Genomic DNA, 15,376 nt, shown 5'->3' on the forward strand with positions numbered 1-15,376 from the left:
CGCTATTCGTGGGCATGCAGTCCGTGTGAAGGCTCACCTTTAATCCTCCAGAAACAATAACATCGATCGATATTGCAGAAGAGACGGCACACGCAACAATGAATGACAGTTGACGATCGCTAAGATCATATCCGCGGAAACGCACCCTTTCATTTGCTTCAAGATGTCGGAGCGCGTCGGAAGTGTTCCTGTCGCTGTGCCCGAGGCGAAGCAGAAGCCGTACTACGTGCCGTGGCACGAGTACGGAAAGGTAAGTGATATGTTGCACACGGTTTCAGGTAAGATCCGTAGCAGTGGAAAGTGCACAGATTGGAAGCTACAGAGTTCGGATCCAGTGTGCACCGCTCCTCTTTCATAAAACGACTTTAAAACGTACTCAGCGACGTTGGAAGTTACATCCAACGATATTACTGATTATGAAAGACAAAGATACTGAAACACGGTGTAGTCGTTATTTCTTTGCTTGAAATGCGGGTCGATTTGCGTGGTTTTTTGTGCTATGCAGTTCGTAAACAGACGAAATGTAAAAGACGTCATGTTTGACTATCAAAATTCCCTTATCGTTGATACACATTTCGGAATGCAAGGATTTAATCACTGTAGCTTCCATTTTGTATCTATTTTGAATTTCATTAGTAATTTGTTGAACTGACGTGAACTGATAGCGCGTGCAACTCATCCGTTGTACGTTCCTGTTGGTATTTCGTTGATGTACGTCGTAGCCAGTCAGGTGATAGTACACGGTAGCAGTTGAAAATCAATCTCTTTGCATTTTTTTCCGGCTATATATCCATTTCCGAAACTGTGGCTAAAAATTGCACCGAGTGAAAGAAAATATCCATCAACTTCGTTTATGAAACACAGGAAGTTACGAAGAAGCAGTGTCGGTCTTTATCCACATCCGATTAATTATTCGCCGTGTTCACTTCCCACCTTTTTTCACGGGAACTCTTCCAGTATAAAGGCCGTAGACGGGGTAAGTGCACCTTTACCTTTTCTTGCGCATCTCACACGTCAAACTACCGTTGCATATGTGGTTTGTAATCTTTGTTCATGTTTATGTCAGCAGACACCGGTTGTAATATCATTTGCCTAACATCAGTAATATTACAATGTTCGCAGCAAATATGAGTTAGGAATAAATGAAACACTAAAAGTATTTCTTAACTTCAGTTTTATAGATACTCAAGAAGATGGTACATCCAAAAATGGGCCATACCATCAAGTCTGATCGTAATGGGTTGGGTACCCATAAGCACAAACTTAACATTAACTTTGTAACCATAGTCAGGAATGCGATCTCACCATCCCCTCTACCCAATAACGATAAAACAAAAACGGGTTATGCCAATGGATACAGATCACATTATCATCTTTCTTGTAAGAATTAGGCTATTGGCCGTTCCAAACTTAACAAACAGAATCATTTCAATATTTTCCGAAGTCCTCGAACAACAATTTTCCCATTAGAATTGTAGTTCATGATTTTCTGTGGAATCTCTCATTCTCATGAGGCTTTGTGTCGATTTTGCACGATTCATTTGATTTCCATGTTGAAAGTATTTAATTATGTTCCTTCATTTCCAAACACGTCTCTGTTCTTTCTTTTTGCGGTCTCCAAAGTTTCATTTCCATAGTGTAACAAAGTAATCACAATCATCCATCATCATTAATTTCCTTTCGGCCTTTGTCCCACTTTAGCGCGGTGTCGGCCTTGTTACCATATATTTGGCGATGGCCAGATGGCCAGATGTCCTTCCTGTCACACCCCATACCCACTAGGATGGACTTAGTATACCCTACCTGCATGTGTCTAGTGTAAGTAACAGACTTGAAACATTTGTTCTAAAAATGAATTATCTAAAACCAATTTTTGTCTTACTGGATACTTTGTTCGGAATGTCATTATTTTCGTTATATACCTAGAAACGTTATAACTGCAAATTCACAGACAGCTATGATACAGGAAAAGCATGCAAAGCAGTCTTAAACTCAGCTATAAATCTAAAGTCAGGTGACGGATCGTATTCACCTTCTGAAAATAACAGAAAATAGTGTTCAGCCTCTTTTGTTTTCGAATTTTCGTTTTCCTTTCAGTATTTGTTCTACATGAACTGGTGTTGTCTGCTTTGCGTGAATTACCTTTCTCAACAGTTATACCGTCTATGATGTAGGCTGTGTAAATAAGTCAAAATCCTTTGTAAAACAGTTGTTTTATTTACAAGGAAAAAATCTTCACAAAAGATCCATTTCATTCTATGTTTATAACAGATGTATATTACTTGAGATGTTTATGGGATTTTTTTGATTTCATATACGTGAAAATTAATGAGTAATTATATTCAGTACGTGTATTTAGATATAATCGGCGAGATAGTATATGATCAGTTGAAACTCATTTCTATCTTAACCCTATCCTCTCTTATCTCAGACAGAGCTAATATTTTCTCCTAAACTTCGCAAGGCCAGTATCTGACATGTGTACGTCTTCTCCTGCTTTCTGTTGTTGCCTAGAAGTTTTCCCATCATTCTTATCTCGCTTACATCTATGCAGTTATGTTTCCGGTTGGGCCAGGAAACTGTCTTCCCCACTGTAACTCCATTGTCATTCGCGAATTTTACGTAATTAATAAAAATTTGAAATTTTTGCTGTGCGTTCGAGTGTCTAATGTTACTTTTAGTTGTCCGTTTTCGTGACAAATATTTTGCGTAATACAGAGCATAATGTCGTGGGATAAGCGTAACCGCTGTATCATGATAGAAAACACCGTCTGAATCGCTAAATTTATATATTTATTTACCGGTTTCAATCGTAAATATATCTAGAGCTGAAACACTAATCACTGCAGCAGACACCTTCGTCCCATACCCCTAAAATTGTATGTCGACCTTCAAGACATGTTGATGTTGCTAAGGAAAGCACAACAATTTAACAACGTAGCAACATGGAAGGACTAGAAAATGTGCAGGAACAGAAATACCGCAGGTGTTCATGAGTTACCTCTGAAACTAGCTTTGAGGGTAGTAAGCGAATGCGTTTTCATTAAGATAGATCCACAAATTACCGATTGAGTTTAAAGTGACGTCACGTGTTTATCGAATTACCATTCAACGTGTTTATCGCATTACCGGCTATTTATTTCGTATCACATAGTACTAATTTTAGTATCTTTCATCGCGTGTGTAATAATGACCGTTAAGGTGTGAGTCAGCCTATGGAGCGAGCACTTGTACTCAACAACACGAACTAAGGTAACTTACAAAATTACAAGGCAACCTTCGTACACGTGATGCGGTCTAAGGTGACAGTGTGAATATATTTTACTTTCTTGTCAGCAGCAATTTGAAACTTATGTTCAAGGTAAAGCAGTAAAGACATGAGACCCAAAATACGGAGCGAATCCGAACTTCTGAAATTCTTGTGGGCAGTTTATGAGTATTTCAGTATAAGGGTTTCGTGGTCACCAGCCCTCGGTTACACAATAATATTATAATGATGATTTATTCAACTTTTTACCACATTTAGCGACACTTCTTTGAAGTATCTTCACAATAGTAAATACGCTGTGATATGCAATCAACAAGAGATACGAATCCAAACAGTGTAACGCAAAACCTCGCAACAATGTTAGAGTACAGTCATGTGTCTCCTGTGGCTGCGGGAACAGTCAGCATAGAATTGTTGTGGCAGTCTGCCACCGTACTCAGTCAGCCCAGACACGAGAGGAAAGTCGGCCTGTTCTTCGTCAGCAAACTTATTAGCACTGCTGTGTATCAGTGTGACACTGTCGAAAATCCAAACCGAGGCAGAAAATTACCGAACCGTACTGAATACAACATTGAGGACGAAGAGTCTAGCGGGCTTATAATTATCGACAGAAAGTACGATAAATAAATGGTACAAAGTTGTTTCCAAACAAGACACGGAACACGTACAGTGGGCACTTGCAATGTTGGGCGTATAAATTCCGTGCAGTACAGATACAAACAGGAATGGGAGTAGGAAACCAAACGAAATGCAATTACTCGGTGAAAAGCTACCAGAGCTCGTAGATCACTGATACCAAAATGATGAAAAAATGTCCCTGTCAAACCTCCAAATTTTATCGGTACAGTTCTACTTCACCTAGCCTGAAGAATCCTGACTGTAGGTAACAGTCGAGTATGGAGTATATCAGAGTAATACAACTCGTGTAACTGCTATCCAATAGTTGTGAAAAGAGCCATCATGAGCGTTATAAAAAAGACGCCCTAGTTTTCCTCATCTCGATGTATTAGAACACGAATTTCTGTTGAAAACAGAAATGTTAATACACGAGATTGTTTCGCAGTTGCGAACTAGAACATAAAACAGTTGATTATGTTTGACGATCGCTAGGTTTGTAGCTGCAGGAACACCTCTCATCGGTTGGTTCACAATGGCCGAGCGAACCAGCAGTGTTCCAGCTGCTGTTCCAGACGTGAAGAAGCAGGAATAATACGTGCACTTGCGTATGGAAAGGTAAAGAACACGCCCCATGCAGTATTACATGAAGTGCGTAGCTGCAGTAATTACATGTATTAGGTGTTACAGATATACTAAAGGTAGCATCGTTTCTCACACAATAAAACTCAGTTCGAGTTGCTATAGATGTAACGCTGTCTGTGACGTTCAGCGTTGGTAGCAGTGATATTACTTATTACAAGAGCAAAGCAAAGATGCAGAATTACGCTTGCTGCAGTAGGCCTCTCTGCTTGTGGTGAAAATCGATGTATTACTTGCGTCTGTGTGTCTGGATTGAAAGTGCGTGTGGTAGATAGTGCGAGCCCATGTTCTTCCCCGACCGGCATCTAAAAATTTCGTGTTTACTATTGAGTTAACCGCACCAAAGTTACAGTAACTCTAAGCACCTCCACAGTTAACACTAATAATTTACTGTGACTCGGCTATATCGTATTAAAGTCCCGCCACTTTACGGGAATCAATGTCTTTTTTTCTTGTCAGCAGATGATGGGTTTGAGTCTATTATCGTGACGCGAATAATGATTCTTGTTTATAAGCGCAGTGGCATTCAACTTAAGTGTCTTGTTTTCTCAGAATAAATCTCAACACAACACTTTTTTCACATTGACTTGATATTGGCAACAGCGACAGTTTTGCGACAAAGTTTCCACAGATTTTTGTCGAAGGTGCAATCAATCTGATTTTATATCTGTCAGTACGAATTATTAGCCTGCAGCTTCTATATTCAGTGAGATAGTGAACAACAACTTATTAGTAGCACATTGTAATTGTTTGTATATTAAATTGTTTTACGGAATGGTAAGCCAAGTAGCGAAAATTTTTGTTGTTGTTGTTGTTGTTCTGGTGTTCCGTATAAAGACTGCTTTGATGCAGCTCTCCATGCTACTCTACCCTGTGCAACTGGTCTCATCTCTGAGTAACTACTGCAACCTGCATTTCTCTGACTCTGCTTAGTGTATTCATCTCTACGATTATTACCCCTCTTGCTTCCCTCCGGTGTTAAATTGGTCTTCTCCACAATTCTATCCAGTACCTTCTCATTATTTACGTCATCCACCCATCTAATCTTCAGCATTCTTCTGTAGCACCACATTTCAAAACCTCATATTCTCTTCCTGTCTAAACGGTTTATCGTCCATGTTTCACTTCCATACATGGCTACACTCCATGCAAATACTTTCAGAACAGACGTCCTGACACTTACATTTACACCCGTTGTTAACAAATTTCTCTTCTTCAGAAACAATTTCCTTGCCATTTCCAGTCTACATTTTATATCCTCTCTATCTCGACCATCATGAGAAATTTTACTGGCCGAATAGAAAAACTTATCTACTACTTTCGGTGTCCCATTTTCTAATGTAATCCCGTCAGCATCACCTGATTTAATTCGACTACATTCCATTATTTTCGTTTTGCTTTTGTTGATGTTTATATTATATCCTCCTTTCAACACACTGTCCATTCCATTTTTGTTCATTCAAGAGAATATTCCTTTTCATGTTGCATAGGCTAGAAACTCACAAACTTTGTGATGCGCCACACAAAATGGTGTCGGTAGACAATCTCGATTAGAAACGTTGAATTCGTTTGAATTTTGAAATACTTTTATAATCAAAACGCAAGAAAATTCAACGAAGGTGAGAAGAAATGTCGATTATTGTTAATGGCAGCGTATGTCACGTAATTTGATATTATTTGCGTCCTCGCCATTTAGTTTGCAACATAGTAAAAGAGAGCACGACGACTGAGGTTCCCCCTTTTTGATCGGCCCCCTCACCAGCAGCTCACTTTCAATAAAACACTTCTCTGTCTTTAATTGCGTTGTATTGAAATGTTGCAAAATGACGCGGTTATAAAAGCAGAAGAATTTAATGCATACAACCGATTGTAGGTGATTGCGTGCTTCGTTTTTTTGTAATTCTGGTTCGTACAATAATTCGAGTAAAGAGAAGCCTCATACTAGACGTTTGGCTTTGTAAACCGTTTTTGAATCCTCGAGCGCAATTAACACGCGACTCTTTGCATAGTTTTGTGGTCTTGTTGCGTTTTTTTACACCTTGGACACTAATACATAATTTTCACCTCTGCTGGCAGAGAAATAAAATATATAGCGCCACTTCAGAAAATTCTTTTCCGTGATATTATTTAGTAAATATAAAGGAGGTAGGGACATAACTAGATATATGAATAATAATCATTCATTTGAATTGCTTTATGCGTAATTTACGGAATAATCTTAGAAGTTTTTCTTAGCACATCGGTGCAAGCACGCTTTTCTTGTTCTTATTAATGATGGAACGTGATAAAATACACTCCTGGAAATTGAAATAAGAACACCGTGAATTCATTGTCCCAGGAAGGGGAAACTTTATTGATACATTCCTGGGGTCAGATACATCACATGATCACACTGACAGAACCACAGGCACATAGACACAGGCAACAGAGCATGCACAATGTCGGCACTAGTACAGTGTATATCCACCTTTCGCAGCAATGCAGGCTGCTATTCTCCCATGGAGACCATCGTAGAGATGCTGGATGTAGTCCTGTGGAACGGCTTGCCATGCCATTTCCACCTGGCGCCTCAGTTGGACCAGCGTTCGTGCTGGACGTGCAGACCGCGTGAGACGACGCTTCATCCAGTCCCAAACATGCTCAATGGGGGACAGATCCGGAGATCTTGCTGGCCAGGGTAGTTGACTTACACCTTCTAGAGCACGTTGGGTGGCACGGGATACATGCGGACGTGCACTGTCCTGTTGGAACAGCAAGTTCCCTTGCCGTTCTAGGAATGGTAGAACGATGGGTTCGATGACGGTTTGGATGTACCGTGCACTATTCAGTGTCCCCTCGACGATCACCAGTGGTGTACGGCCAGTGTAGGAGATCGCTCCCCACACCATGATGCCGGGTGTTGGCCCTGTGTGCCTCGGTCGTATGCAGTCCTGATTGTGGCGCTCACCTGCACGGCGCCAAACACGCATACGACCATCATTGGCACCAAGGCAGAAGCGACTCTCATCGCTGAAGACGACACGTCTCCATTCGTCCCTCCATTCACGCCTGTCGCGACACCACTGGAGGCGGGCTGCACGATGTTGGGGTGTGAGCGGAAGACGGCCTAACGATGTGCGGGACCGTAGCCCAGCTTCATGGAGACGGTTGCGAATGGTCCTCGCCGATACCCCAGGAGCAACAGTGTCCCTAATTTGCTGGGAAGTGGCGGTGCGGTCCCCTACGGCACTGCGTAGGATCCTACGGTCTTGGCGTGCATCCGTGCGTCGCTCGGTCCGGTCCCAGGTCGACGGGCACGTGCACCTTCCGCCGACCACTGGCGACAACATCGATGTACTGTGGAGACCTCACGCCCCACGTGTTGAGCAATTCGGCGGTACGTCCACCCGGCCTCACGCATGCCCACTATACGCCCTCGCTCAAAGTCCGTCAACTGCACATACGGTTCACGTCCACGCTGTCGCGGCATGCTACCAGTGTTAAAGACTGCGATGGAGCTCCGTATGCCGCGGCAAACTGGCTGACACTGACGGCGGCGGTGCACAAGTGCTGCTCAGCTAGCGCCATTCGACGGCCAACACCGCGGTTCCTGGTGTGTCCGCTGTGCCGTGCGTGTGATCATTGCTTGTACAGCCCTCTCGCAGTGTCCGGAGCAAGTATGGTGGGTCTGACACACCGGTGTCAATGTGTTCTTTTTTCCATTTCCAGGAGTGTACATTTTATAATAATTACTGAACTGAACGTTGACAAAAATTTAGATGTAAGGTTTACAATACGTTGACTATTATTGAGAAAATACCGTCGCTTTTGATATAGCATAATACTCCACACTCATTGCATTCTGCGTCTCTGTTCCAGGTCGTAAGTACTGCTGCCGAATGTAGCTCCGTTCCACCGACATGCCCTGTACGGAAACTATCGTCATGATTTACGAAATATAGCTGAAGAAATTCCTTAGTACAACCACACAAGCTAGTGTTCTATCTTTTTTCACATTAACAACATCACATATCGTTTTGTCCTAATATCACTTAATTGGAGTGATTGCAGTATTGCATATCGATCAAACGTTTTTGCCGAGCGTCTTACAAACATTTACTGCTATTCATAAAATTCGGTGTCTTGCAGTTTAGCGTAATGCCCATTACTCATTGCATTCCATATCTCTGTTACAGGTGATGAGTGCTGATGCAGAATGTAGGGCCGTTCCACCTCTACGACCTGTACGGGAGCAAGACGTGGAGGTCTTGTTCAAATACCGTGAGTACCTCTTTGTGAGCTGGGGATACAAGTAGTAAGGATTCAAGTAGTGTAACGGTTTTGATGAAATGGCTTTGTTACAGAGGTTGCGTTCGACATCAGCAACTTGTTTCCATATCCCATCTGCGTCTGCTATAGTAAACACGAAATGAATCTAGCGTTGCTACGTCTCTGTTACTGTGTTGTTGTTTGCGTCATACATAACATGATCTGGGGATTCTGTGATATTTGCTAAGGATGATCGGTTCTGCTAGTCTTACAGCAAAAAGCACTGTACCGATCATTTGTATTAGGAGTGATGCCAGGAAAGTTCACGTTTAAGGGTATGAATTTTTTACTGGTTATCGTCTCTTCATCAGCCTGATAGCTAAGTAGCAAGGACAGATTCCATAAATTGCGTCTGTCAGTGAGTGAACACTCTCCCGATGGAACTTTCAACGAAATTCATGTGGTAGTAACAGAGTTACAGCAAACGCTGAGGAAAGCTTCATAGGTCTCCGGTTTAGAACCACCGTAGTGTGAGTCATATTTCCACTAAATACTGTACTGGTAATGGGTATAACACAGCCCTCTGTGATGGTCTGTGTTTCGTACTTCTTAAACACTAGATTAGTTCATAATTATTTACCACATCAAATAAATTTCTGTTTACAGAGGGTGCTAACTTCATTATTATTTGTCCGCTGAAAGTGCCGACAACGTTGGGTAGCAGTAAGTACTATAAGATGTATTCAGCTTTTCTGACATGCAAGAGCAGTAATGATAAGTATTTTAGCTGTCTATGTACATACTGCAATTATGACACATTATTAGTCTGTATCAGTGGATGACTGTGAGCTTTTGCAGATAGATGTTGTTTAGAGTGATGGTGAACTTTTATTTCACAGGCCACTTCTACCGCCATGATATGCAGTCTGAGCCATCCCCGAGAGCCGCGCTCACATATGTGGTATCAAACGTGGCAGCAGGTAAGGTGCAAGAGAGGCAAGGCGGAGGCGAAACAGCCCGACAGCAGCCGCCGCAGCAGCACCGCAATGTGGTTGAGGCAGAGGGAGGCGAAGAGGAGGAGGAGGTGAGGGAGGCCAAGACCAGCCGCGGCCTGCTGCGGCGGCTGCTGGCCTGCTGCCTCTGCATTAGGCTGCCACGAGGCCGCAGGTCCAGGAGGACCAGCAGGTGAGTCCGGCCTGTTATGCCGTGTGTTCAGAAGTCTTCAGCGTGGATCTTACCATGTAGCACAGCTGAATTCGTGAATATGCTGTAATTACTGTCTCACACAGTGACGTCTAGGATTGGAGAGAGTGGGGGAGGGATGTTTGGGCTTATCCAGATTTATTGTCTGAAGCTGTGTGCTGGGACTTTAGTATTAGTTCTCATGCTTTAGAATTCTGATTGTATGGAAATTGCTCAATCAAGTTCAAAGAATGCCCGTGAAGAATCTCCAATTTCAAATTGTAACAGTAACTCAAGGATCAACGAGTTGGGTTATTTATGTCAGATATCATATATGTGTTTTAAACAAATTAATCGTAACTATATAACAGTTTTACGTGGCTGCTACATGCGTAATTCCTTGTATGAATAATTTGTGTAAAACGATTTTAAATTTATGAATAAATAAAACTAAAAATATTTAATTTATTTCAGAGTTCATCCTGAAGAAGCGCCGACACCTGACACTCTTGCTAAAGAAGTGAGCGCTGCCAACAAAATCCCGGTATGTATTGAAAGAAACATGTACAGAACTTACAAAATCTTTGTAAAGACATGTAAGATGCTACTACTTGTCCACTAGCCATTTCATTAGTTTGATTAATAGTTAAGTGAGTAATGATAGAGAATACTTGGCATCATTTCTGACCTGAAGGAAAATTGTAATATATGGTTAATTGTACTCATCACAACAGAAGCCTAGCGAAGCTTAATTTAAATAAGACTAGCAGTAAATAGTAACTCAGTCTGTCAATGTAGTGTCATCTATGAGTCACGATGTAACCTTGGCTCTACCTGTAAAAGAAATGATATTCCGTGATTAAGGAAATGGTACAAAGTGAAAATTTGAAATTACCATCTTTTTATACTTTTCATTCCCTAGCACAGAGAGTAGTGTGGATAGTTTGAGGTAGGTTCTACAGTCCAGATCTTGTCAGCCAAATGGCAGGTGACTTTGTAGTGAATCAGATGGTTCCCCATCAGGAAACGTTTAAATGGTTCAAATGGCTCTGAGCACTATGGAACTCAACTGCTGTGGTCATCAGTCCCCTAGAACTTAGAACTACTTAAACCTAACTAACCTAAGGACATCACACACAACCATGCCCGAGGCAGGATTCGAACCTGCGACCGTAGCAGTCGCACGGTTCCGGACTGCGCGCCTAGAACCGCGAGACCACCGCGGCCGGCCCGGAAACGTTTAGGTAGGGTTTTCACACTGTAATATGATTTGAAATTAAGGTCAATTTTTCGACATACTTCCTTGGAACTGGAGAATAGGAATACATTTTAATTTATTTCTAGCACATATGACATTTTCTTAGAAAAAATTGTGATAGCTTGGATAGTTAGTTTTGTAATTAACTTCTGATCTTCTTACTTTGTGCCGTGTACTTGTAACACTCATCATGAAGGTCACCGACTCTGTCCTGCTACACAGGCTTAGGAATATGCCCTTGATATTTTTAGCTGGGACATGTCCCTCGCCAATGAAAATTAAAATGGCTACAACTTCCTGTTTCTGTCCACTGTCTTCAGAGATTTGTCTTGGTTGTTAGCTGTTGCAATTACCTCTACGTTATTCCAAAACACGAAGCCTGCTGGGTATCACATAGGTCAAATTCTATCTGCATTAGCTGTTGGCTGGTAACATTCAAATTGGTGAGTTCTCATATGTTAACCAGAAATGCTCCATTTTTAGAACAGAATGACATGAGTTAGATGTTGCTATTTCCTCCACATAATGACGGACTGGGATGTTACACACCATGATACAATCTGAAAAATTCCTGTCTTTATTCCTCTATGTTGTACGTTCATACACACACAACAGTCGGCAAACGATAATGAGTGAGGCGTAATCAACATAAAATTTCCCAAGTGTCATGCCTTTCTCGTTTTACCTGATGCGTTGATACACACATTGTAGATGAACATACGTTAATAAAAGAGTGTATGAGTACTGTCCATTTCGATTAGTTACCGATGCAAGAAGATGGGTTAAAATAAACATACTTTGTTTGTAATTCAACATTTCATATATTAGCAATCAGAAGCATAGATGCTGAAGTGTTGTATGACAAACAAAGTACATACCATTTTCAGCAAGCAGTGAACAAATTGTACTTATCGGCAATGTCTTAATTGGAGAATAATATACAGTCTACAGGATGATCCCATAATGATGCTACAAACTCTCGGGATTGATAGAAAAGGGTAAATGTATCACCGTGAGGTAGGGGGCCATGTCCAGTAAACGAGCGAGTCGAAAGTTATAAGCGAAAATTATTCTGGTGTCCCTGACAGTCGCCTTTCTGCATCAGGCTCTTCGTTGTCCGTACTTGGGAAGATAGTAGAATCGATAAATAAAAAAAAAAGTTCATTAAGTTTGGACTCTAAAGTGCATACCTGAATAGCTATGAGCAGTTGTTAACTTTTACTACTGTGAAACGCATATCCTGTATTGAACAACTACTCATAGCTCATTAGGTATGTATTTTAGAGCCCTTGTTTACTGGATATTTTTGTTGTTTTGGTTCAAACTACCTAATCCCAAAATATGAAAAGCAAAGAATTTCCAGTAGAAGTGAACCACTGTCAGAGGTATCAGAACGAATTTCGCTTGAAAATTAAGAATCTGTCGTTTCTGGCCGATAGTCTCATGCGTCGGATTGATATATTTATCCGTTTCCATCACTCTTGAAACTTTGTAACATCATCACGGACAAACACCTTGAAAGCTCGCATTCTCTGTGCTTTCGTCTTTCACACCACCATTTGCAACAATGATCTAACACTCAGCATAGAGAGAAATTTCTATTTAAACGGATCTAGCGTTTCGTTAACCCTATACTGACTGCAGTGTCTTCATCTGTTGCAGGACGGAAGTGTAGACGAGATGAATGACAGAAGATCGGAAAATCGGTTTTCTTTTGGAATACAAATACTGACAACTGTTTGTTTTGCTAGGTATATGTTTCATAGACGGGGAAAGTAATCCTGAATTAATCTAACTGTGTTTTCCCGTTGCAGGAAACATACTCGAAGGAGAAGCAAGAGCTGGTGTCTGCGTGGGTGCTGAAGCATTTCGGAAGCCCCCAGGACCGCTGCAGGTGGGTGGAAGGGCTGCACGAAGATGCCGTCAGCGCGGAAACAGCGGAGGTAACGTATTGTGAAAGCTTCAGCTACGCAAGCAGTGGTGAGTAGAACAATAATATAAACAGAAATTCGCATACACTAGGCACAGTAAACTGTAAATACAATGTGGTGTTACATCAAAGACTTAATCATTGCGTCACATTCAAATTTTCAACTGAAACTGTTTTATTTGAAGAGAAAACTTTAGTCCCCGTAATGGTAGTAAAAACCTTTCAGTTAAACGGTTTAATTATCTGTTGCGAGCCTCATCCTGAATTCCGCTGAGTAACTGTTGTGTTGGGCGTAATTTATAATGCATAGCATGAAATAACGTAAGCAAATACATATTAGTATACTTCCTCTTATAAACTGTAGCGGTTTATAGATAATGAGTTTAGTAGTGTGAGTTCCATCTTTTAAAAGAGGAAACAGGAAAAAATCTTGAAATGTAATTATCGTAGTCGAGTTACCAGTCCTATAACGCAAGATCGAGAAAGGACGTGAAATAGTGAATACATTGTGATATAAAACAAAACAAAAATCCATGTAACCACTACTTCCTCGTAAATGTCAAACACTTTGCACCAACAGAGGACGAACATGTTAAGTATCTAGATTCCTTGAATCTGTGTCAGATCTGTTATAAAAATACCGAGGCCGATCTTTTCAACACAGAGCTGTTGACGTTTTAAATGTCACATTAAGTGAAATACTAAAGAAAATTAAAGTAGTTTATTGCCGGTGTTTACATCATAAGAAGAACAGCGATAGACACTGAATTAATATTTTTGTACCATTGACCTAAAAGAAATCATAGCGAACTGTAGCAGCAGACATTGAGTAAGAATACAGGATTGAAACAGTGTACTTGCGCTAAATGTGTGCAGTGTAATGTGGACTCCACATCAGCAGAGCTACAGATGTGCTCCTAGAGTTTCCACGTGTGGCGAGCTAGTTCGCAAGGCAGGGAGCTGGACCAGACACGAATGCATGCCATACGCTGGACTAACAGATGTTGGTTTGATTGACTGCCCAGCCTCAGTGAGGTTTTTAGGCGGTTCTTCATGCTCGTTTAGGCGAATGCTGTGCTGGTCCCCAGTCTCTGCCTCAACGTATACACAAGCAACTGGAATACTAACACATAAAGTACAGTGAAACTTCCTGGCAGGTTAAGACTGTGTACCACACTGAGACTCGAACTCGGGACTTTTGTCTTTTGCGGGCAGGTGCTCTAACATCTGAGCCACCCAAGCATGACTCACGACCTGTTCTCACAGCTTCAATTTCATATCAGCGCACAGTCCGCTGCAAAGTAAAAGTCTCATTTTGAAAACATCCCCGAAGCTGTGGCTAAGCCATGTCCCCGCAATATCCTTTCTTCCAAGTGTGCTAGGTCTGCAAGGTTCGTTGTGAAGTTTGGAAGGTAGGAGACGAGGTACTGGCAGAATTGAAGCTGTGAGGACGGGTCGTGAGTCGTGCTTGGATAGTTCAGATGGTAGAGCACTTACCCGTGAATGGCAAAGATCCCGAGTTCGAGTCTCGGTCTGGCACACGGTTTTAATCTGCCAGAAAGTTTCATATCAGCGCACACTCCGCTGCTGAGTGAAGATGTCATTCTATAAAGAACAGTGTTTAGAGGATTCTCAGACAGGTGGTGAACACAGGTTCCCTCCATTAGGCTTAACTTACGGCTGAGGTGGCCAGCCAGCAAGTAAAAATTAAAAACAAATAACTACCAGGTCGTGAGAACTGTGGACGTCGACCACGCTATAAATGTTCGGAGACAGAGATTATACGTAGCAACTGACGTGAGGATCCGAATAATTTATTTAGTATACCTGGAAAATTAGGCATTACGCACGCTGGTTTAGGAATTAAACCACTTAACATTTGTTTCTTATTCTAAGCGTTTTTTACGGTAACCGTCGAAATCGTATCATATCTGATTTAATTGTTCAGTAGCAGGAAATGTTTCAGTAAGAAAACAAAGTTGTCAAACATACAAATTTTAAAATCGTGATGGCGTAAAGTATATGAAAATACAGGTCTTATATTACAGAATGTGCAATGAGAGTATTAATTATATATAATAGATAGCTACATATTTATCCAAAATTTACGTAAAATGTGTAACTTGCAGTATTTCATAGTACTTCCGAGGGTGCTCAGATGTATAGAAATGCTCTGAATTTTTTCCGCCATATTTTCCCCAAAAGTTACTTAAAGCTGCTCTTGCGTACTTGC

This window comes from Schistocerca piceifrons, chromosome 5 (assembly GCF_021461385.2).
Source record: "Schistocerca piceifrons isolate TAMUIC-IGC-003096 chromosome 5, iqSchPice1.1, whole genome shotgun sequence".
Lineage (NCBI taxonomy): Eukaryota > Metazoa > Arthropoda > Insecta > Orthoptera > Acrididae > Schistocerca > Schistocerca piceifrons.